The sequence below is a fragment of the Aethalodelphis obliquidens genome, unplaced genomic scaffold (genome assembly GCF_003676395.1).
Source record: "Aethalodelphis obliquidens isolate GAN/ISIS:26980383/991018 unplaced genomic scaffold, ASM367639v1 scaffold29, whole genome shotgun sequence".
Taxonomy (NCBI): Eukaryota; Metazoa; Chordata; class Mammalia; order Artiodactyla; family Delphinidae; genus Aethalodelphis; species Aethalodelphis obliquidens.
Window position 1 is genome coordinate 18,639,035 of NW_020837973.1, and position 22,338 is coordinate 18,661,372.

The following is a 22,338-nucleotide window of genomic DNA, read 5'->3' on the forward strand; positions in this document are numbered from 1 at the left end:
ATCGTTTCAAATGTATTCCTTATGTAACAGAATTCTTCAAATAAAATCATCTGTAACAAAGAATAATTTTCCACATTCCTTAAGATTTTGTTTTTTAATGAAGTACAGTTTAGGTAAATTTTTAGCATATTATTCTTATGGCTTAATTTTGTCACTGTGAGAAAAACATATGTGTTCCTTATCAAACTATTAAAATACATTCCTCTGAATATTCTTTCTTTTCCTCCCTATCCTATGTTAAGATTATAGATCATCATCAAATTTCTACTAAGGTAATAAATATGATTGTGTCAGAGACTTTCCCAACAAATATCATTCACCTTGGAAGATGATGAATTGATATATGTCCATCGTAAAATGTCCAGACTAATGCAGTCAATTCATCCATATGGCCAGCGTGTTCTTTCGGTGATGGACACCCTCTGACAATTTAATGCTTCATTTGCTTAGCTGGTACTTCATTCAACTTTCTTAAAAAATTGTCTAGTGACTTTGAGAAGGTATATAAGAAGATACTCCTACACATCTCATTTCCAACTACCACTCTTTCTCTTCTCTTTGCTTTTTTGAAGGTATAGTTTTTCAAAATTAATTATTGTAGTTAGAAAAGGAAATACAGGCTTTGTAAAGAAAAGTTTTTGAAAAAATTAACTATTAGTTGAGACCATGCCATGGTAAAGTTTGCCTATCAAGTCATTCTGAAATGGCGCAGGACCCTATGGTCCTTGCCCCCCATGTCCTCAGCCTGCCTTCTGTCTGTGGAAAAACTTTAGCCAAAGAATATGTTTAATCAGAGAAGTGAGAAAATGCGGAAACAAAGGAAAACAGTCAAAGGAGAACAAATAATAATAGTTTAGTCATTAAGCATAGTCAAGGACCTTTAGTTCCTCCTCAAGGGCTATAGATAATATTCTGAGCCATATCCTGTGAGCTGTCTTATAGGTACTGAAATCCCCACCGAGTGGAAGAGATTAACTACAGGATGACCAGACTGTAGCCATGACATAAGCTGCCACGGTTCTGAGAACTGGCCTCAAAGAAATGGGAACAAACCGACCCTGGGACTGAAGATTAACTGTACTTAAAACAATCAAGATGACACTGGTCAGACCACCGCATGACCAATTTCAAGATGACTGTCAGAGTTGACCATGCTGTTTCTGCATATAGCCCCTTCCCTCTGTCTATAAACACTCTTGCCCCCTGATTGTCGGTTGGGGGGGTGGGAAGTTAGCCTATGGACAGGAGTCCGCCCTGCCCCACCCCCACCCCCAGTTGCCAGCATCCAATATAAGCAAACGTTCCTTTCCACCAACCTTGCCTCTTTATTGGCTTTTGAGCTGCAAGCAGCTAGACCCCACTTTCAGTTACAATTCTTCTAAGTGTATGAGGAGATTTACAAAGAATGTAAGACCCTCTCACTGCCTCAAGTTTCTCTTAATCCAGTTAGAGAAACAAAGGTTATACAAACAAGGAAAGGGAAAAATATATACCAACATATTCATTTATATCTCAGTAACTATGTTGAACACTCACTCTGTGCCAGGGGCTGTTTTAGGCATTGGGAGGCAGCAGTAGACATGGTCTCTGCTCTTCTGAAGATTTCTTTCTAATGGCGCAAGACAAATGATACAAAGCAAATAAGCAAAGTGATATGAGGGAATAGATAGTTGCTGGGCTGGCTGTTCTAAAACTGTATGGTAGGAAAGATGTCTGTAAGGAGGAGACATCTGAGCAGAGATCTAGATACAGTGAGGGAACGAGTTTTGTGAATATCTGCTGGAAAATTTACCTGCAGAGGAAACAACAATGTACAACCCTCAGGATCGAGTAAGACTTGGGTATAGAAAGTGAGAATAAGTGGGTGATAGCAGAAGATGTCAGGGGAACTCCAAATTTAGAAACAAGTGTTTCTAATAAGGAATGGTGTATATAATTCATGATTTATCAAAGGAAGGTTGTGTCATGTTGCTAAACTCAAAAATTAGGAGGAATATTTAGAAAATTCAAGAAAATTACACAAAATATTGTTTTATCTTTCAATGCTGGGTTATGAGTTTTATCCAATATCTTATTTTCTTCCTCTAGAAATTTTTCACGTTTCTAAAATTTAATATCTATAATTTAAAAAGTGTACAATTATGTACAGTTGACTCTTGAATTAACACAGGCTTGAACTACATAGGTTCACTTACATGAGCATCTTTTTCAGTAAACACTTACTACAGTACTACTTGATCCATGGTTGGTTGAATCCACAGATGTGGAACCAAGGACACGGAGGGCCACTGTAAAATTATACATGGATTTTCCACTGCACAGGGGATCAGTGCCCCTAATCCCTGCATTGTTCAAGGGTAAACTGTATTGCAAAATATATTTATGCTAAAATAACATTCAATACCTGATATTTTATTGACGGTTGTTTTCTTGTAAGGAAGTGATTCCACAGGTGAGTCTTAAAAGCATAATTACCACATGAGACTTATTTAAAAGATAATATTGTGGAAAAGTAAACTGGGGTGTTAAATAGAGTAGGCCCAGCTCTGGCTGTATTTAGATCTGAAATCTCTCCTCCAACACTACTTCCTTTATTATAGAGTGGTCATTCTGTTTGTGACTTGTAATGAATTGAAAGCATAGTGAGGATTGTCTAGTGAATAGTGTAGACAATAAACACTGAATTGTGAAGGACAGATGATCACTGTGAACTTGGACTGGTCAGTGCTAACATGGACTCTAGTTTTTCAAACCCACAAGCTTTCAGGAAGTAAAGGTGAACTTGGTTTCAAATAATATAGAGCTTTACTCATCAAGGAGATGCCACGACAACTAAAATGCAAAGAACAACACAATCACAGAGGATGAAATACAGAAACATACTGAAATCCAGGCTAACCCTGGCACATGTGAACTTCAAAAAAATAGTACAAATCTAGCTATTGTTCATATTTCACAAATAATAAAATAATTTGTTTACTCAAGTTAATGTGGCATATTTCTCCTAGTTTTGATTTACACATAATGTGGTATCATATTCTTCAAGATTCTTTGGATACACAGTATAAAATACCTAAAGAATAATGGAGGAAATAAAATTTTACCTATTTTAGAAAATGTATAATGCAAGTTTACTTTCTGTAAAGAAAGTTTGATGTACTTCTCCTAGTTGATATTTCAGTGAAGAATGTGAATATCTTCAATGTGAATATTGCTTAGCTGCACAAAAAATTATCAATTATTTATTTTTACAAGATTATTTGCAGAATGTTATTTACAATTTATTATTTACAGAATATTTTTGTAGTCTCTGTAATCCCTTTTTAAAAAACATATCTTGCTTCCTTCCTGTATTCTTATACATTTTCTCTTTTATATCATAGAAAATCTTCCCGATTTTCTTGAGAATTTTTAATTAAATTTTGATTAAATTAAATTTAGACTACTATATTTGTAGTTTGATCTTCCATTTTCTTTCATGGTGACTTTAGCTTTAAGTTTAAAATACAGCTCTAAGTGAGATTTTAGCTCAACTTATATATTCACATGGACTCAGGAAACATTTAGAGCTTGTAAGAAACCATTTTTAGTTTTCCAGGAAATAGAGGAAGACACCTTTGTTACAGGGGAGAAATTAATCATAGCAAAATAATGAAGCTAATACCTATCTTTCCATTTTTTAAATTTACTCATACATTTGTAATATTTTTGTCAAGAAACGCTTCACTAAGGGGATACCCGGGCAACAAAGATATACAGCCCAAGAGGGCAAGAAGGTTCAAGCACTTCTTGTCCAATATCGACAGGCTGGGGAGCTTTTACAGAGGGACCGAAGTACCAGTGCAGGAGGTAGAGTGCCATCCACTACTAGCTTCCCTCAGCTTCTGCCAATGTCTGCCCTCACCTCTTCTCATCAGACCTCATCAGACCCCTTCTGTAGGCCACCCCAGCCAGACCTGCCTTTCTATTTCATCCCGTGATCTCATTCTTCTTCCTTATTGCTTCACGTCAACATAGCTTTAGTTATAGTCCCTGAAACTGTCTCTTCTCCTCCCCAACACTAGTACCTTTAGGACATCATGTCCCTACACATAAAAATCCTCACCCACTGACAACTATTATCACTTTATTTGCTTTCCAGATTGAGTATAGACAAAAGAAAATCTCATCTTTCATAATCTAAATCAATACCCGTAGAAATATGCTTTGAATTGCAGGTGAGGTAAAAGGATGAGAAGGGATAACTAACAATTTTGACAAATGACCTTTTTTAAAAAAATTCTCATTGGGATTTTTTTAACTGTATTGTGGCATATTTAAAGTATACATTGTGGTGATTGGATATAGTTATACATTGTGAAAAGATTCCCCTCAACTAGTAAATGAGACCATCCATCAATTCACATATTTACTTTTTTTTTGTTTTTTGATAAGAACATTTAAGTTCTCTTCCTAGCAAATTTCAATTATATGACCCATTGTTATCAACTATAGTCACCATGTTTTACATGAGATCATCTGACCTTATTCATTTTATAGCTGAAAGTTTTCACCTTTATGGTACAGGTTTGAAAAGCCTTACTTAACACCATACACAGTGACTATGGGTAGTTATAATGTATACACAATAAAGATTTTACAGTGAAGAGGCCATTATCTCCATTTTCTATACCTAGACCTTGATGTCTGGAAATTTCAGGTGTTTGTAAGGATTTTCTGACCTAACTTTTGTGTCAGATAGTGCCATGTCTGTGGATAAACCATGACTGAGACTGTTTTAGATTAAATGCATGCTAAGAAAAATGCATTTTTGATCAAACAATCAAGACAAGAAATAATATTGACTTTTAAAATAGAGTATATTATGGATGATATGGTGAAAATATCAGTAAAATATAAATCACATAGACTGACAATGAAAGATAGAAGAAAAAAGCAGAGATTTCCTGAATTGAATAAAGGAAATCATTGCAATTCTGCTGCCAGATGAAAGAAAATAAACTTGGGGACACAGAAAGCAACAAATACAAGGAAATACATTAAATAGTCAACAACAACAAAAACAACAAAACCATAAAGCCAAGCCAAACCATCTTAATCTTGAATCTTGGAATTGCAGAAATGTAGTGACATACGTTGAGATGAAAAATGTCTATAAAAATGCCTACTCTTCTTTGATTAATGGCTAAAAATTAGGTGCAACATTGAAGAAGGTAAAAACTGCTTTCCTCAGGGCAATCAAAAGCAAACATGTGTATATGTGTAATTGTGCAAGCAGACACTTCACACAAACATAGGACTGTATGTGAGCATCTGAGAACAGCATGTAATTTTAGCGTGAAATCCTGGATACTAAAGTCTAGTTTTTAAAAAAATTATGTTTGACTGTTTACATAAATCCATAATATTTATTTCATATAGCAGGAATGTCTGGTAATATAAATGTCAATTGGTTTCAATAACTTATTTTGATACAATATCCATCACAGTAAAGTATTAATGGCAAAAGCAAAATCATGTAATATGTTCTAGAATTGGGAATGATGTAACTCAGAGGAAAGTACTTTGTAACAAAGAAACGTACCAATGTAGTGTTCAGATTTAACATGATTTGACATATCTGATATAGAAAAGTACTGAAAATGACAGCTAAGTAAGTCTTCAAACAAAATCTGACAGTATTCTTTGTCTGCTTTTCCTTCATTACTTTTAAGTTATGCAGCAAAAGTGACTTAATCATTTAAATCATAAACAGAAGGACTTTAATGGTTAATATAGCAAAAAATAAAAGGACCATCCCATTTGAGCCAATTTACCTTATCATTATTTTAATGTTTTTACTTTTCCAGTATAGTAACTATATAAAAATACAGATTTAAAAATCATAATTTTTCTAAAGGAAATCAAGTGAGTGCAGTTTGTGAATTATGCCTTTTATTTTCTATATTCTGATGCTTTGATATCTAGGGCTCTTGCTGACCCTGCAGAGTAACCTAATTCCTAAAAATAGCAAATAACTCACTGGAAGTACATCTTTCATATGCAAGCCAACCAATCCAGAGCCCATACCCCTTACCACCTTCTTTATAGGGATTCCACATTCTCAGCTATTACCTACATAGGGTCAGGCACCAGACAACTAAGGACAGCCCTTATGCCTCAAAGTCCATCGAAATTACTCAAACTAGCCAATCCTAAATCTGCTTGCTGTGCCTCAAGCATTCCTCCCCACAGAAACCACAAATGTTTCCATACATGTTCTCTTCTCCTACAATTCTCCCTCATTCCCTCTACCTTCTGACCAATCTTGGTGCTTCCCCATGTGACCCTGCACGATGTCTGTGCCTGCATGATGTCTGTGTCTGTTTCTAGGGAACTATGAGTAAACATTTCCTTCATGGCAGCTGTTTCCATGTCTGCATATCTTATCATACCTGATTAAAACAAACCCCAGGTACTATTAAAACAGTACTATTTTCTATTAAATCTTAAAAAGAAAGGCCATTTGATAACAGGGTTATCAAGGGGTTTTTTGGTCCATATAATGACATTAGAATTAAAATATCTTTCTGCTTCTGACAAAATTTTGGTTACAATTTAAGGTATGACCACAAAAATAATTTTAAGGAGTTTAAATTTTAATTGGACATTATTTTATCAAACTCATTAGTTGTGCAAGTTTCAATGTAGCAGTTACAAATTTAAAGACTTCATTTTTAGACTACTTCATGACGCCTTATGTGCAGTGAAACACTTTCACTGAAATGTATGTCAAATCCTAGTTTCATACTGTCCTTTGATACATTTGAGTTTGCCTACTGAGATACGAAAGGCATGATTTTAAATTATATTATCATTTAACATAATTAGCAAAATGTTAATGGCTGAAACAATAATGACAAATACGTTGGTTTTACTTTTCTTTTAAACTATACCTAGAAAAAAATATTTTCACTTATGAAGAACTGATATTCTTTTTTTAAAAAAAATATTTATTTTATTTACTTATTTTTGGCTGCGTTGGGTCTTCGTTGCTGCACGCGGGCTTTTCTATAGTTGCAGCAAGCGAGGGCTACTCTTTGTTGCGGTGCGCGGGCTTCTCATCGCGGTGGCTTCTCTTGTTGCAGAGCATGGGCTCTAGGCACGCAGGCTTCAGTAGTTGTAGCATGCGGGCTCTAGAGTGCAGCCTCAGTAGTTGTGGCACACAGGCTCAGTAGTTGTGGCACATGGGCTTAGCTGCTCCACAGCATGTGGGATCTTCCCAGACCAGGGCTCGAACCCGTGTCTCCTGCATTGGCAGGTGGATTCTCAACCACTGCGCCACGAGGGAAGCCCAGAACTGATATTCTTATGGTGGTGTGATGCTATGCTCTTCACTCACAAGGAAAACTTTACTAATTTCAAGTCAAACTTGGGTGCAATGATGGGAAGATGTATACTATATAAATGTAATATTTACCCATTTTGCCTAGATTCCGTGGAGCACTGCTTTCTCCTTATTTTACCGAATAGTAATATGTTAATCAAACCAAGAAATTCCTGCCTAACAAGACAACTCATACTAGAATATAGGTCAGAGAATAGGAGAACCAAGAAAGAAGTGCTAATAAATATCTACTGCTCATTCCACAAAGACAGAAAATCCATAGAGGAAAAGAAGAGAAAAGAAGTCCTCTTCAGATTTCTCAACTCTGGAGTCTCCTTAATCAGCAATGTTCTAAAAATGTGGAGATGAGCCTAGCTTGCCAGCTTTTTTCTATTTAATATAAATATTTTAATAAATCTCACATGGCTAGCTGCTATTAACATTATTTCCTCTAGAAGTAAAGAGATTTCTATAGTAAACACATAGAAAGGACATAATACCTCTGATTATACCTGTGTAGAAGCAGAAAACTCTTTAAGGATTGGCATTGTGGACTGAGGAGGTTGAAGCACGGCTCTCTTCAATCCTCCTTCCCTTCCCTTGCACATAAAACTACCTGAATTCCATTGAAATAGACAAACCACTGTCGTGACTTACAGATAGTGTATTACTTTGCTAGGGCTGCTATAACAAAGTACCACAGACTTGGTGGCTTAGACAACAGAAAGTAATTGTTTCATTGTTCTGAAGGCTAGAAGTCCCAGATTGTTAGCATGGTTGGTTCCTTCTGAGGACCATGAGAGAAGGATCTGTTCCAGGTCTCTCTCTTAGGCTTGTGGATGGCTGTCTCATCCCTGTGTCTTCATATCATCTTCTCTCTTTTCATGTCTGTGTCCAAAGCTCCTCTTCTCATAAGGACACAAGTCATATTGAATTAGGGCCCATTCTAAGGACCTCATTAATTTAATTACCTATTTAAGGATCTTATCTCCTGTCATACTCTAAAGTAATAAGAGTTAGGACTTCAGAATATGAATTTTGGAGGAGGACAAAATTCAGCCCATAACAGATGGCATTCCTGATTATTGGAAGCTGTGACCAAGAAACTGTCTTGCAGAAGCAGAGATAGCAGGTCCACGGCAGATACTGCCCTCTTACCTTCAGAGTTCAGTGTGTGGGGTATGCAAAAGAGATGAAGCCAGGCAAGTACTCTATTACAGACATCCAGTGAACAGAACAATAGGACACCGAATTTACCTTCCCAGACTTCTTTGTAGAAAAACATCTCACTCGAAAAGGCATGCAGATCACCTATTATAGATAATTTTCCATTTCTTAAAACGTTCACTTTTTCATTCTTCTACCATTATGCAGGTTTTGTTTTGTTTTGTTCCTTGGAGAAATAAATCTTTAATGAATGTCCTTTAAATTTCTACTATAACATTCTCACTGATGATCTCTGGACACCTGAAGACAAATGCTTTTTAATCTATCTAACTAAAGCAAAATGTTGCTTCTAATGGTGCCTCTTGCTATATTAATACCTTACTTAGGAAATTTTACCCTTTTCTAAAATTTAAGGTTCCCAAAATACAGATGAAGCAATGGCCACGTAAGGCATCAAGCTGAGAAAATGTACTTCTGATGTTTGAGGTTTTTGTGCCTATTCAGTTTAATCATTTTAATGCCCCATTAATTTTTATATTAATCATAAAAATTCTGGATTTTTCTAATGTTGAAACCATTATATAATTCCTATCACATTCTTTATTTGCATACATTAAAACAGAGTTAGATAATATCCAGGATTCACCACAGACACTCATTAACCATTTCCCAACTTAGATTCCACTTCTGGGGTAAAATCGTGAATATGAGAACACAGAAAGATAACCAGGTGCAAAGACTGTTTTATATTGCTTTGAATATTTTAGATAGTGCAAACAGATTATGAAGTTCTGTTTCAAAATTACTTGTCAAAAACACTGCTCATTCTTCAAGATCTGTGTCAATGATTAGCTCTTCATCACTCCCATAACCCCTGCACTGCTCTCCTCAGAAGTTACCAATAATTTTGTGTTTTGCCATCATGCCATTCTTTTGCTTCATGCACTCTTATGACCAGGGAACACACACAGAAGATCTAAACTCCACACCACAGCCAACAAGACCTGCAATATTTGGTTCCTGACAACCTCTTGGGCTTCATCCTCTCACTCACTCACATTGTTTACTCAATCCAGCCACCCTGGAATTCTTTTTTTTTTTTTTTTTTTTTTTTTTATGGTACGCGGGCCTCTCACTGTTGTGGCCTCTCCCGTTGCGGAGCACGGGCTCCGGACGCACAGGCTCAGTGGCCATGGCTCACGGGCCCAGCCTCTCTGCGGCATGTGGGATCTTCCCGGACCGGGGCACGAACCTGTGTCCCCTGCATCGGCAGGTGGACTCTCAACCACTGCGCCACCAGGGAAGCCCTGGAATTCTCTTTTGTCCCTCACATATGACAAGCTCGTTCCTCCTAGGACCTTTACATTAGCTCTTGCTTCTCTTAGTAAACTCGCCCTACAAGTGATCACATCACAATTCCTCTTGGCCATTCATATCTGGGCTTAAATTATTTCACTTCAGAGAGAGTTTCTCTGACCACCAATCAGAAGTGAATTCCTAGTGTCTTCCTAATACATCAACTTGCTACTTTGACTTGATTGTACTTTATTAAACTCTAATCATTTCTTATAAATCAATAATTCATTTGTTGATTTTCTGTCCCTCTCAATCACACTGTAAACTCCATAAAAGCAGAAGAATATCAGGTTTGTTCAACATTATCCCAGGGCAATCAAATCGGTGCTTGGAATACATCGGGGGAAAATTGTGGAATAAATGAATGAATCATTGGATGAATGCACATAATAAAGTTCATTCATGCATACATGAATATATGCTAGACACTATACTTGGCACTGAGAATCAGTTTAAGGTTTAAGGAGCACACATTATTTCAAAGTTGCCATTACCATTGAAACTAGAATACAATTTTCAAGTTAGGTAGAGAAGATTCAGTTTATCTATTCAGTTTATCTATTCATTTAAGTTTAATTTGGACCTCCAAATATGTATGTGTTTCTTCCAATACCTTCTCTTGTAAGGAGGTATCTATTTCCACATCTCAAGTTCAGCTAGCCCTGTGATTTAAAAGACGAAATGTAAATATCTGATACTTTCAGCAAGATCGGAATCAAGTTGTAATCTCTGCTTTCTCTAGGCTAAGAACTTAACTTTTTAAGTGTCCATGTCTTCATCTAAAATGTAGTCTAGGGCTTCCCTGGTGGCACAGTGGTTGAGAGTCCGCCTGCCAATGCAGGGGACACGGGTTCGTGCCGCTGTCCTGGAAGATCCCACATGCCGCGGAGCGGCTGGGCCCGTGAGCCATGGCCGCTGAGCCTGCGCCTCCGGAGCCTGTGCTCCGCAACGGGAGAGGCCACAACAGTGAGAGGCCCGCGTACCGCAAAAACAAAAACAAAATAAATAAAATAAAAAAATAAAATGTAGTCTATACAGCAGTCATTAACCACGTGCATGAGGTATTGAGCACCCGAAATGTGGCCAGTGCAACTGAGGAGCTAAATTTTTCATTTCATTTGATGCTAGTTAATTTAAATTTAAAACTTGGAGCAATGTAAAAGATTCCCCATAAGAAAAATCTGAAAAGTACTTCGCTGATAATGATAAATTTACTTCCTATTAAAAATTATACCATTCCCTTATGTTCCTGTTAGGTAATGTGCAAACGTATCACCATATGTGGTAAGAGGCCTAAAATCGAGTCCTGATATTATGTGTGCATTGGCATCAGGGGAAAGCCTGGAGGGCCTCCAATGTCCTAATGGCAATTGCTCCTCCCTACTGTGTTCCTAGGGATAAGATCCCTGCTCAAACAACCCTTCTAGTCGTGGGCACCAGGCACAGTATCTGATTTTTCCTGAGGGGCAAATGTCAGTGTCCTGACAGCCCACAAGATTGTTCACACAAGCCAATCACATCCTCCTGCAGGAACCAGAGGCCATCTCATCCCCTTGTTATTCTGAAGCCTGCCTACCACAGCCCTTAGCCGTTCATTCTTCCCAAGTGCTGCCCCCATGTGGCCCTGTGCAACGCAGCATCCTCCTGTCCCAGGCTGCCAGTATATGGGACTAAAAACCTACTGTCAATCTCACCTGTCCAGTGTCAGGTGTTCTGCTTTCAGCCATCACCATAACTCCAGAGCAGAGATTCCTCCACCAACAAGGTGAAAAGGAAATCAAAACACAATTAACATTTGATCATTGTGAATATTCTTTTTTATGGGGAATAGTTTATATGTGTTCAGAGTATAAATTTAAAACTTATAAATAGCATACCTATCCAATGGTCTACTATCCTAATCCAGCCTATTAACACTGTCAATAACAAGTATTTCTTTTAATTTTCATAATCAGTGCCATTCATATGCATATAATTTGAATAATAAGAATGCCACTATTCACTCATTTTTTTTTCTCTACAAAAACAGCAGTTATGAATGGTTCAACTTAATATTTGCAAAATATTTTTTCATGCTAGATAACAGTGTGTAAAGATGCTGCATTACTTTACTGAGCAGCTGGTATCCAGATTCCTCCTAGTGTTGCTTTAAGTCTGGCAGGTCCTGGAAAGTAAAACTCCACTTTCCAGATTCTTTCGAAGCTAGAACTTTAAGTGGTTTATTTACTGCCAATGAGATGTTCTCTAAGATATCTGAATTCATCTGGGAACAAAGTTCTGCAGAAAGAGAAAGGACAGTGATGTTAGGATCACCCAGTTACTGGTCTAGATCTGGCAGCAGGGCACGGGTCTCAGCCAGCTCTTCCATCACAGCTTCCGGATACTTGCTTGTACTGAAGGTCATGTGTTCCTGCAGCTAACCATGCTGTGCTGGATTCTTTCTTTCTTTCTTTCTTTCTTTCTTTCTTTCTTTCTTTCTTTCTTTCTTTCTTTCTCTCTCTCTCTCTCTCTCTCCCTCTCTCCCTCTCTCTCTCTCTCTCTCTCTCTCTCTCTCTCTCTCTCTCTCTCTCTCTCTCTCTCTCTCTCTCTTTCTTTCTTTCTTCTTTCTTTATTTTTGGCTGCGTTGTGTCTTCGCTGCTGGGCGCGGGCTTTCTCTAGTTGCGGCGAGCGGGGGCTACTCTTCATTGCGGTGCGCGGGCTTCTCATTGCGGTGGCTTCCCTTGTTGTGGAGCACGGGCTCTAGGTGTGAGGGCTCAGTAGTTGTGGTGCATGGGCTCAGTAGTTGTGGCTCGCGGGCTCTAGAGTGCAGGCTCAGCAGTTGTGGCGCACGGGCTTAGTTGCTCTGTGGCATGTGGGATCTTCCTGGACCAGGGCTCGAACCCGTGTCCCCTGCATTGGCAGGCGGGTTCTTAACCACTGCGCCACCAGGGAAGTCCCTGTGCTGGATTCTTGATCCACGAATCCTGACTAAGATGGTTTGGTCCTGGAGCCAACCCTTTTCCTCCAGTCTCGTTATTGTACCCAATGGAGAAAAGCCTTGGGCAGACCATTCCTTTGATGATGTTCTAAGTCTCATTCCAGGAAGTCCAGATAGCACTTGCACCTCCTACCCTAACATAGTTTTAAATGTACTTCTGCATAAAAATTAACTTTCTGCTTAACATAGTGACTTCTGTTACGTTTGACTGAACTCTCGATTTATACTAGTTTATTGGAGTGAATCACCACGATTATGCACCCCTCAGCAACACAGTTTAGGTGTACTGTGATTGGCAATTACTTCTATCTTCATCATTTCACTGCCTTGCAGTGATGCGATGGCTAATTTTATATGACTGAACTTTTCGAACCCACTTAAAGTATGATGCCACATTTCACATACTTTTGAATCATACCTAAATCTTCTGGGTCCCAGAATCACTGATGATGACCATACCTCTCAACTCAAATTATCAGCGGAACAGTTAATGCAATGTAAGTGCTGCTTATAATTTGGGCTCATTTTATGTAAATCACTAGATGAATCCTTTTTTAAAATCTATTTTTCCCTGAATAAATTGTCCTTTGAGGTGATCTAGAAATTGAGTAAAATTCTGTCATGTAATCAAGGATGGAAGGGCATACATTTGTTCCTTTAAAGATAGAAAAGTATATAGATCCGCTGAAGTGGGAGGAAGGGCTGAGTAACCGAAAGAAGGCCAGTGTGATAGGAATACACTGGACTGAGAATGGCCACTGGGCAGAGTGGAGACAGGACCAGAGATGAGGCTAAGGGACCTTGAAATCTGCAATTTAATATCAGATACCCACATTTATACAGCCAATAAACCAACATGATGAGATGGTCAAACAAAAGGAACCTGACAGATTTTGGGGATGAGAAGGTGTGAAGAACAGAGTGACTGATGTCTGTATTGTGAGCAGTGAGATGGTCCAGGGTGAGGGGGCCGGGGTGTGTGGATGGGAAGGCGAGGAGGGAAGTTCTGGGCGGAGTCTGAGCAGGTGAAAACCCCATAAGTGAGTAGGGCTGTAGCTGAGAAATGGAAGGTTTTGCAGTGCATATGGTTTAGCACAGAGTACAGGGTGAAGAGTGGCTCTAAATAAAGGTACAAAACCAATAAGGCCCGTGAGGAGCCTTGTAAGATATATAAGATCAGGATAAATTTATCAGTAGAATTGCCTATTGCTGCTCTGGAAACACAAGGAGTGCTCTGTGATATGGTTGGAGTTCCGATTTAAGTCATAAGCATACTCCAGAGACATTTATGCCAAGTTTCAATATTCCCTAGCTTTAAGAGGACGCAGCTTGCTGTGGAATGAAATGGGATGATAATTAAACTATCAGAAGGCCACAGCACAGCATCTTGCACTATGGAAGGAATACAGGTTGCAAAAAGGAAACCTGTTTTGCACAACGAACAGAGCAGTTATCCTATATTTCACCTCTTCTGTCAGATCCAATAGATACACAGCACATATGCTTTCTGTCTAGTTTCAAAGGTGTGCTTAGAAGACAGGCATACCTTAGGGGCAAGAGGAAGAATGGATTTCAAACAACATAGAAAGATGGAATAAATATCATGCTTAAAAAATGAATTTCTCCATCTGTCTTGTCATAAGAAGCAAAACCTTTAGAGGAGCCTACTTCTCTTCGTGGAAAAATGTCTTTACGATGTTCATTAAGAATCTTTGAACACTGACCATGTTAATATGGTATTCATATGTGGGAAAATAATTATTAAAAGCTAGAAGAGGAGATTATATTTTTGTAGATATTAATTAAATTAGCAGGGCTACAGGGCTCTATGTGTTATGTACAAATAATTTATTATTTCCAAGGGCCTTGTGTCTACCCACTGTTTAAATAGCAGACTAAATATGACAGTGATGTCTTGCTATGATATGATGAGTCTGACAAGTTGAGAGATACATATATACACATAGATACACACATAGATACACACACACATATATATATATACTCATGTAAATATATAGATATATGTGTGCATCTATATGTCAGAAATAGATGTTTATTTTAAGACATTTTATTAAATGAATGGTGAAGTAATTAGCAGAACAACGTAAGAAATAAATTTGGAAATATGAGAAAAACAAAGTTTAGAAAAAACAATCACTGAGAATATAATGGAATTTATGAAAAAATATATAAACTGAGCATGACCTTCTTAAATGTTTGCAATGAGGGTTAGCTAGCTTGAAATGAAAGGAGATTTCTGGCATCAGAAAAATACAGAAGAGAGTATTCCATTCTCTCTAAATTCCAGAGGAAAACAAAGAAGAACATAACCTATTTATTAAAAATCACTTCAATTGATTTTTTGAAACATCTTTACTGGAGTATGATTGCTTTACAGTGTTGTGTTAGTTTCTGCTGTATAACAAAGTGAATCAGCTCTATGCATACGTATATCGTATATCCCCATATCCCCTCCCTCTTGCATCTCCCTCCCACCCTCCCTATCCCACCCCTCAAGGTGGTCACAAAGCACTGAGCTGATCTCTCTGTGCTATGCAGCTGCTTCCCACTAGCTATGTTACATTTGGTAGTGTATGTATGTCAATGCTACTCTCTCACTTCGTCCCAGCTTACCCTTCCCCCTCCCCGTGTCCTCAAGTCCATTCTCTACATGTGTCTTTATTCCTGTCCTGCCCCTAGGTTCATCAGAATCTTTTTTTTTTTTTAGGTTCCATATATATGTGGTAGCATACAGTATTTGTTTTTCTCTTTCTGACTTACTTCACAGACTTCAATTGATTTTTTACAGGGTAGACACTGCTCCAAGTACTTACAAATAGTATACACAGATATTAACTCACATAATCTTTATAACAACCCTATGAAATGCAATACTCTTCTTAGATCTATAATATTCTATATTATAGAAAAAAGAAATGAGGCATGGAGAGGTAAAATAACTTTTCCAAGTTTATACTACTAATATATAGCTATGCTGGATTCAAATATAGAGAATCCAGCAGGAAGCCTATGCTGGTACTATCTACAATTTTGTGCCAAATCTAAGACATCAAACCACTGGAAACTAAACTACCCAGGCAAACTAAAATGCCCAATGGAGTAGAAACTACTTTGTTACTCAGAGTGTAATGCAAATGCTTCATTCATCATATAAGTTTGATGAAATAAAAAAGTGTTTTTTTGACTCTGAATTGCATGCTCTGGGAAAAGTGCTGAAACCTAACGTAGATTTATTTTGACCTGTGCCACATAGAATCTTTCCTTGGTAATTTGAAATGTATATGACAGTTTGTTTTAACCATGAACCACAAGTATGTCTCTATGTGTTTTAAAATAGAATAAGAATCCCAAATGGGTTAAAGACAAACTTATATTGTACCTAAATAATCTGCATCTCCCCCCAAATTTTAGCTGCATGACTGGCTGTAAGAAGATCAGTGAGAAAGCTCTTCCTGCTAAGGGTGCTTGTCCAAGGAAGTGAGGGGGGAGGGCTACAGCATGGAAGCTGTAACAAGTAAGGTTGTAGGATCAGGAGAAGATGCAGAAATCCCGAGAGTGGAACTGGAATATGACAAAAGGTCATAAAGAAACTCACAATTGTAAGAAGAGTCAATGAAACTCAGCGTTGCCAAAGACTCTGCACATAAAGATGCAAGGAATGTTATCAAGAAATGATGATGCAGGGTTTCTGACCACTGGATGTGGAACGTACATCACTGCCAGGCTTCTAGAACTGCTTAGTGTTTGTATGCCAACCTAACTTCCTCAGGGTACTCAGTCTCTATAGGAGCCAGAGCATGACAACAGTGGAAATTAGTGAAGCATTTCAGATGTTTCGCCATTCTAAATACTATAGATGAATACTGAGATTTTTATAGAGTTAGAAGGAGTGATTCTGTTTTGATTGTAAACCAACCAGGTAATTAATTCCTTCAGATTTATTATACATACAAATTGTAATCTTTCCTATGATATTATTGTACTCTGATTTTTCGAGAACTATATTTTTGTGATATCCAAAGATCAGATATTAAATCTACTTTGAGGCATCTCATAGGGTAGTTCCATTAATAGGATATATAGTAAATAAGTCTGAAGAAACTTTATACCTTTATCTACCTACCTATACTGTTAAAAATAGATGCTTTAAACATCTACCTATATTTTCACCATGGGCATTTATTAAACAAACATTCAAATATTGCATATTATTTAAGATTAGTTTCAGCCAGTGCCCCCAAATGATAAGAAGTTACTTGTCCTAAGTGTTCTTTTCATAGTGGCATGAATTGCAGTCATAGATTGTATTGCCATAAGATACAGATACACAATCAAAATGTTACGCCTTTGTTTTCAGACCTGATATGACTTTTCTCGTGAGCAACACCATCTCCAGTTTAAAATTTTGTTACGTCTAAAAATTTAAGTAGTTTGTGAGGATGTATATCACGATATTTGGGATATTGTTCAGTCTTTCACATCCCTCCCTGGGCTTGTATTTAAGATAGAAGGGGCTCATGTGACCTTGTAGAGTTGGGAGGAAAGGGGCTTTCTAGAACACTGGTGATGCTGCCTTGTGGGGTGACTGCCATCTGCTCAGGTATATCGAGTCGAGTTGCTTTCTTGAGCTTACTTGTTACATATTGTTAACACTTTCAGCTAAATAAACATGTTACCTATTCTTCTCAGCTCAGCCAGGCCCTTCCTCTGTCAACCATGCTGCTCCAGCCTCTTCATTCTCCTGAGGCTGCAGGCATTGGAGTGGCCACCTGGTACAGGTGTTTTCTCAAGTACCCAAAAGCACTGAGAAAAGATTCCTTAGCCTTCCCTGTGTTTAGCTCCATCCTTCAATGAATCACCTTGCATGCCCTGAGATGAACTGATCCTTTCTCTCATTACCATCTTAACATGCTTCCCCATAAAACCAGCCAGCAATACTGCCCTTATGTCATATTTTTCTCAATTGACCATGGGGCATTAAGCCTCGTGACTTAGCTGTTGTGGAAAGCACCATTTGTGCTGCCATCTTCGCACATCAAGCTTTCATCATCACAGAAATATAAGAGCAATTTCATGATTTCATTCACCACACCTATCCCTTAATACTAAATGGCAGCTAAAGGTATTTAGGAAAATATTTTTCTTAACCACTCCTTTCAGGTTACTGCCTTGATGTTGAAAAGTAACCCTGTCTTTATTTTGTTTCCATTGTTGTCTCACAAAAATTTTGCTCACCAATCCATCAACATTGCTCTTGTCCACATAAACAACAAAATTTAGGTCGTGAATTCCAATGGTCTGTTCTCAGTCCTGATATATATATATATATTTTTCGGCAACACTTGACCCAGTTGAAACACTTCCTTCATGTGATGTCAGGACACCTCTCTTCTTGTTCCACTCCTGCACTGACCCCTTTTGTTTTTTTTCAGTTCTTCTTCATCTCCCGGACTTCTTTTCACTATAGCTACCCTGAACTTAGTTCTTGTATCTTTACTCTCCTCTAAACTTGCTCCATTAGAGACCTAATTCTTTATCAAGTTGTTTAAACCCATTTTACTGTGAGGATATAGTAGTGGCTAACAGCATGGTATCTAGGGCTGGACTGCCTGTGTTAAAATCCCAGTTGTGCCACTTACCAACTAGGCAATCTTGGAAAACATTACTTTACCCTCTTAGTCTTATTTTCCTCCTCTATAAAATGAGGATAGTATTATTAGTACCTGTCTCATAAGTTTGTTATGAGGATTAAATTAAATGAGCCACTACATACAAAAAGCTTAGAAAAGCACCTGATGTATAGGGGATTTTACATTTTTGCTTAACAATGCACACAGGTCAAATGTCAGGATTTATACACCAGAGGAACTCATTCCTGAATTTCATATAAATATATCCCACTGCCTAGTCAACATTTCTTTAAGATGTTTAAAGGCAGCTCAGACTTTGCAGACTCAGTTAATGGCAAAACCATCCTCCGACTTCACAGGCCACACATCATGGAGTTACCCTGGACCTCTCCCATCTTTTCACACCACACATATCATTCGCCACCAAATCATCTAGTCTCAATCTTCCTATTTCTCACTATTTAGTCTGCTGTCTCCCAGTTCCCAGCTATAATCATTGCACACCTGTGTTATTATCACTGCCTTAAGAAGGATTCCCTAATGCCAGGACTGTGCCCCTATAGTGCATCATCAACACTGCAGCCAGAAAAGTCCCCTTCAAAGATAAGATGCCTCGGGCTTCCCTGGTGGCACAGTGGTTGAGAGTCTGCCTGCCGATGCAGGGGACGCGGGTTCGTGCCCCGGTCCGGGAGGATCCCACGTGCCGCAGAGCTGCTGGGCCCGTGAGCCATGGCCGCTGAGCCTGCGCGTCCGGAGCCTGCGCTCCGCAAGGGGAGAGGCCACAACAGTGAGAGGCCCGCGTACCGCAAAAAAAAAAAAAAGATAAGATACATCATGGTACTGCTCTACCCAGGTCCATCCAATGCCTTCTGGTCTCACTCAGAGGAAAAAGCAAAGTCCTTACCCTGCCCATGAGGTCCACTGTCTATCAGAGCTCATTTCCTGCACTCCTTTCCCACTCTCTCTCTCAGCTTCTGTAGCACTGATCTTGCTGGGTTTTGATGATGTACGTCAAATAGCTCCCACCTTTTCACCCTTAAATGTGTAGTTGACTTCACAATGCTGTTCTTGAGATATTTGCATGGTTGCTCCCACATTTTTCTCACGTCTTTCCAAATGTCATTTTATTGGGAAGACCTTCACTTAACCATGTTTTTAAATTCTGCAAAATACCATTTCCCCTTTGCCCTCCAACACAGAAACTTCCTATCACTCTTCTCAGCTTATTTTTAGTATAGCATTTCTCATTTTCTATAAATTGATTTAGCTATAATTTAAATATGATTTATATGTTATATAATTTCTTTACTTTTATTCTTTTCACAAAAATGTAAGCACCAACATGGTTAGTAATTTTTAATGATATGTTTCACAAATTTATACACTACCCAAAGAGAGTCCTTGGCACAAAGTAATGTACAGATTGTTTTCAATAATATTTTTGAGTAAATTAATCCATGAATCTGTAGGGCGCGGTCAGCTAACTGCTACGCGGCAGGAAGCTGAAATAAGCTGAGTCATCCTTCCTGTGGCCACTGCGCTTGCGCTAAGTATACTAATGAGGTTTTAAAGTAGCGACCTATCCGATGCTGGCTCACAAATCGCACCATCGGCGAAAGCCAATCACAGAGCGACACATGTTCTTAATCCCTATATAAGCAGACTGCTATAGGATTGCGGTGTCTTCCTTCCATCTTTTCTTTAACCAAGCTGTGCTCCAATAAAGTGTGATAAGAGAAGAATCTTGCGTGTGGCGACTCGTCATTCTGCTGGTCGGAGGCGGCTCGCCGCAAGTGGTGCCGAAACCCGGGAACTTCGCGCCCTGCATGGAGGACCGATTCAGAACTCGACACACGGAGTGAACCGTCGGTGAGTAGTCCAGTCAGGTATGTTTTCAAGATAGCGCATCAGAGAATGAACAAACAGGGACTACGGTAGACAGGCCTGAAATTATGAAAAGAGAAAAAAGAAAACAAAAGGAAAAGCAAGAAACGGTGCCAGGATTATATCCAATCCTAGATGAGTTTAAGGAATTATATTTGTTTCAAGATGAATTAAATCCTAGAGAGGAGGAAGATTTAGAAGGAGCGGCCGCGGCATATGAACAAGAGCGGTATGGGCATTGGTACATGCCGCCACTCGCTAGCCAAAGATTGTTTCTTTTCTATTCCTTTGAATAGTCGAGATAAAGCCCCTTGTATGGAGTTGCTTGAACAGGCCTTAGGCGTTTTGATTAAATATTTAGGGAATGGGGGATTGTTTCTTGCTCCCGAGGGAATACAGAAGGGAGATGTGTCATATTACAGGCTTGCCCTATAATCCACAAGGCCATGGCCGACGAAAAGCCCAAGGAAGGAGTCAAGACTGAGAACAACGATCATATTAATTTGAAGGTGGCGGGGCAGGATGGTTCTGTGGTGATGATAAAGAAACCTCTGCTGAACGCCATGTGGCAACAAACCATAAAAATTATGGCAAAGTGATGTGGAAAGATGTGTTGTCCAATCAATGGAAGGGCCCGGATCGTGTTATTACTCGATCCAGGGGATCTCTTTGTGTCTCCCCACAGGATCAAGATCCGATCTGGGTGCCATCAAGACTGACGAGAATTATTGAAGAAAACTTCAGAGAAGATGCTGAGCTGGATGTTCCTGATGATTCTTAATCGAAGTCTTTGTATTAGTTGGAATTCCACAAAGGATTATTCAGATTGTGCAACTGAGTGCTGCCGGGCTGGAGCCCGTTGCCTTTGGAGATTTTGCCTCTTGGCTCTCTTCTGCCTTTTCCTTCTTTGGGGAGTGGGTGGGGGTAGGAATCTTTGGAGTCTGCTGTGTATTTGGGATTATGCTGTGTCTCTGGTTGGTCTGTCGTGTGCACATCAGGGCACATCGAGATAAGGTCCTACTCACTCAAGCACTTCTGGCTATTAATGAAGGAGATTCTCCCGCAGCCTGGCTCTCCGCCCTGAATAATTCGAAATGATTGCCCTTGCACAGAGAGGCCTTGTTGCCATTGCACCTCTACAGGGAGTCATCCATTGTCCTGATTGCCCTTGCACAGAGAGGCCTTGTTGCCATTGCACCTCTATAGGGAGTCATCCATTGTCCTGATTGCCCTTGCACAGAGAGGCCTTGTCGCCATCGCACCTCTATAGGGAATCAGCCATTATTCTGAGGCAGCCCTTGCACCCTGCGGCCCTTGTTGGCATTGCACGCAGGAGGGTGCCTCAGACATGCCAACAGAAAACTGCCCTCGTACGGGCTATGTTCTGCTTGGTGTTCTAATAAATAAAAAAGGGGGAGATGTAGGGCGCGGTCAGCTAACTGCTACGCGGCAGGAAGCTGAAATAAGCTGAGTCATCCTTCCTGTGGCCACTGCGCTTGCGCTAAGTATACTAATGAGGTTTTAAAGTAGCGACCTATCCGATGCTGGCTCACAAATCGCACCATCGGCGAAAGCCAATCACAGAGCGACACATGTTCTTAATCCCTATATAAGCAGACTGCTATAGGATTGCGGTGTCTTCCTTCCATCTTTTCTTTAACCAAGCTGTGCTCCAATAAAGTGTGATACGAGAAGAATCTTGCGTGTGGCGACTCGTTATTCTGCTGGTCGGAAACGGCTCGCCGCATGAATCTATAGTATAATTTACCTCCCCTCCCTACCAAGCACTGGATGCTTTATTTAAACTAGGGAGAAAATCATTAAGGAAAAAAATAAAGAGGATAAGTGAATTAATTTTTGTCTGCATGTCACCCACTCTACAGAGGTATCTGAAATATAAAAAAGAATTTTAAAATGATATTAAAATACATTTA

At 39.1% G+C, this 22,338-nt stretch overlaps 1 long non-coding RNA gene across 1 annotated transcript; it reads left to right on the forward strand.

Moving 5' to 3' along the window:
• The first annotated feature begins 72 nt into the window (after positions 1-72).
• LOC113630174 (uncharacterized) lies at positions 73-20,945 on the forward strand. The gene is made up of 3 exons (XR_003436853.1): positions 73-102; positions 3,114-3,118; positions 20,807-20,945. It is a non-coding gene; the product is annotated as an uncharacterized LOC113630174 (long non-coding RNA).
• The last annotated feature ends 1,393 nt before the right edge of the window (positions 20,946-22,338 follow it).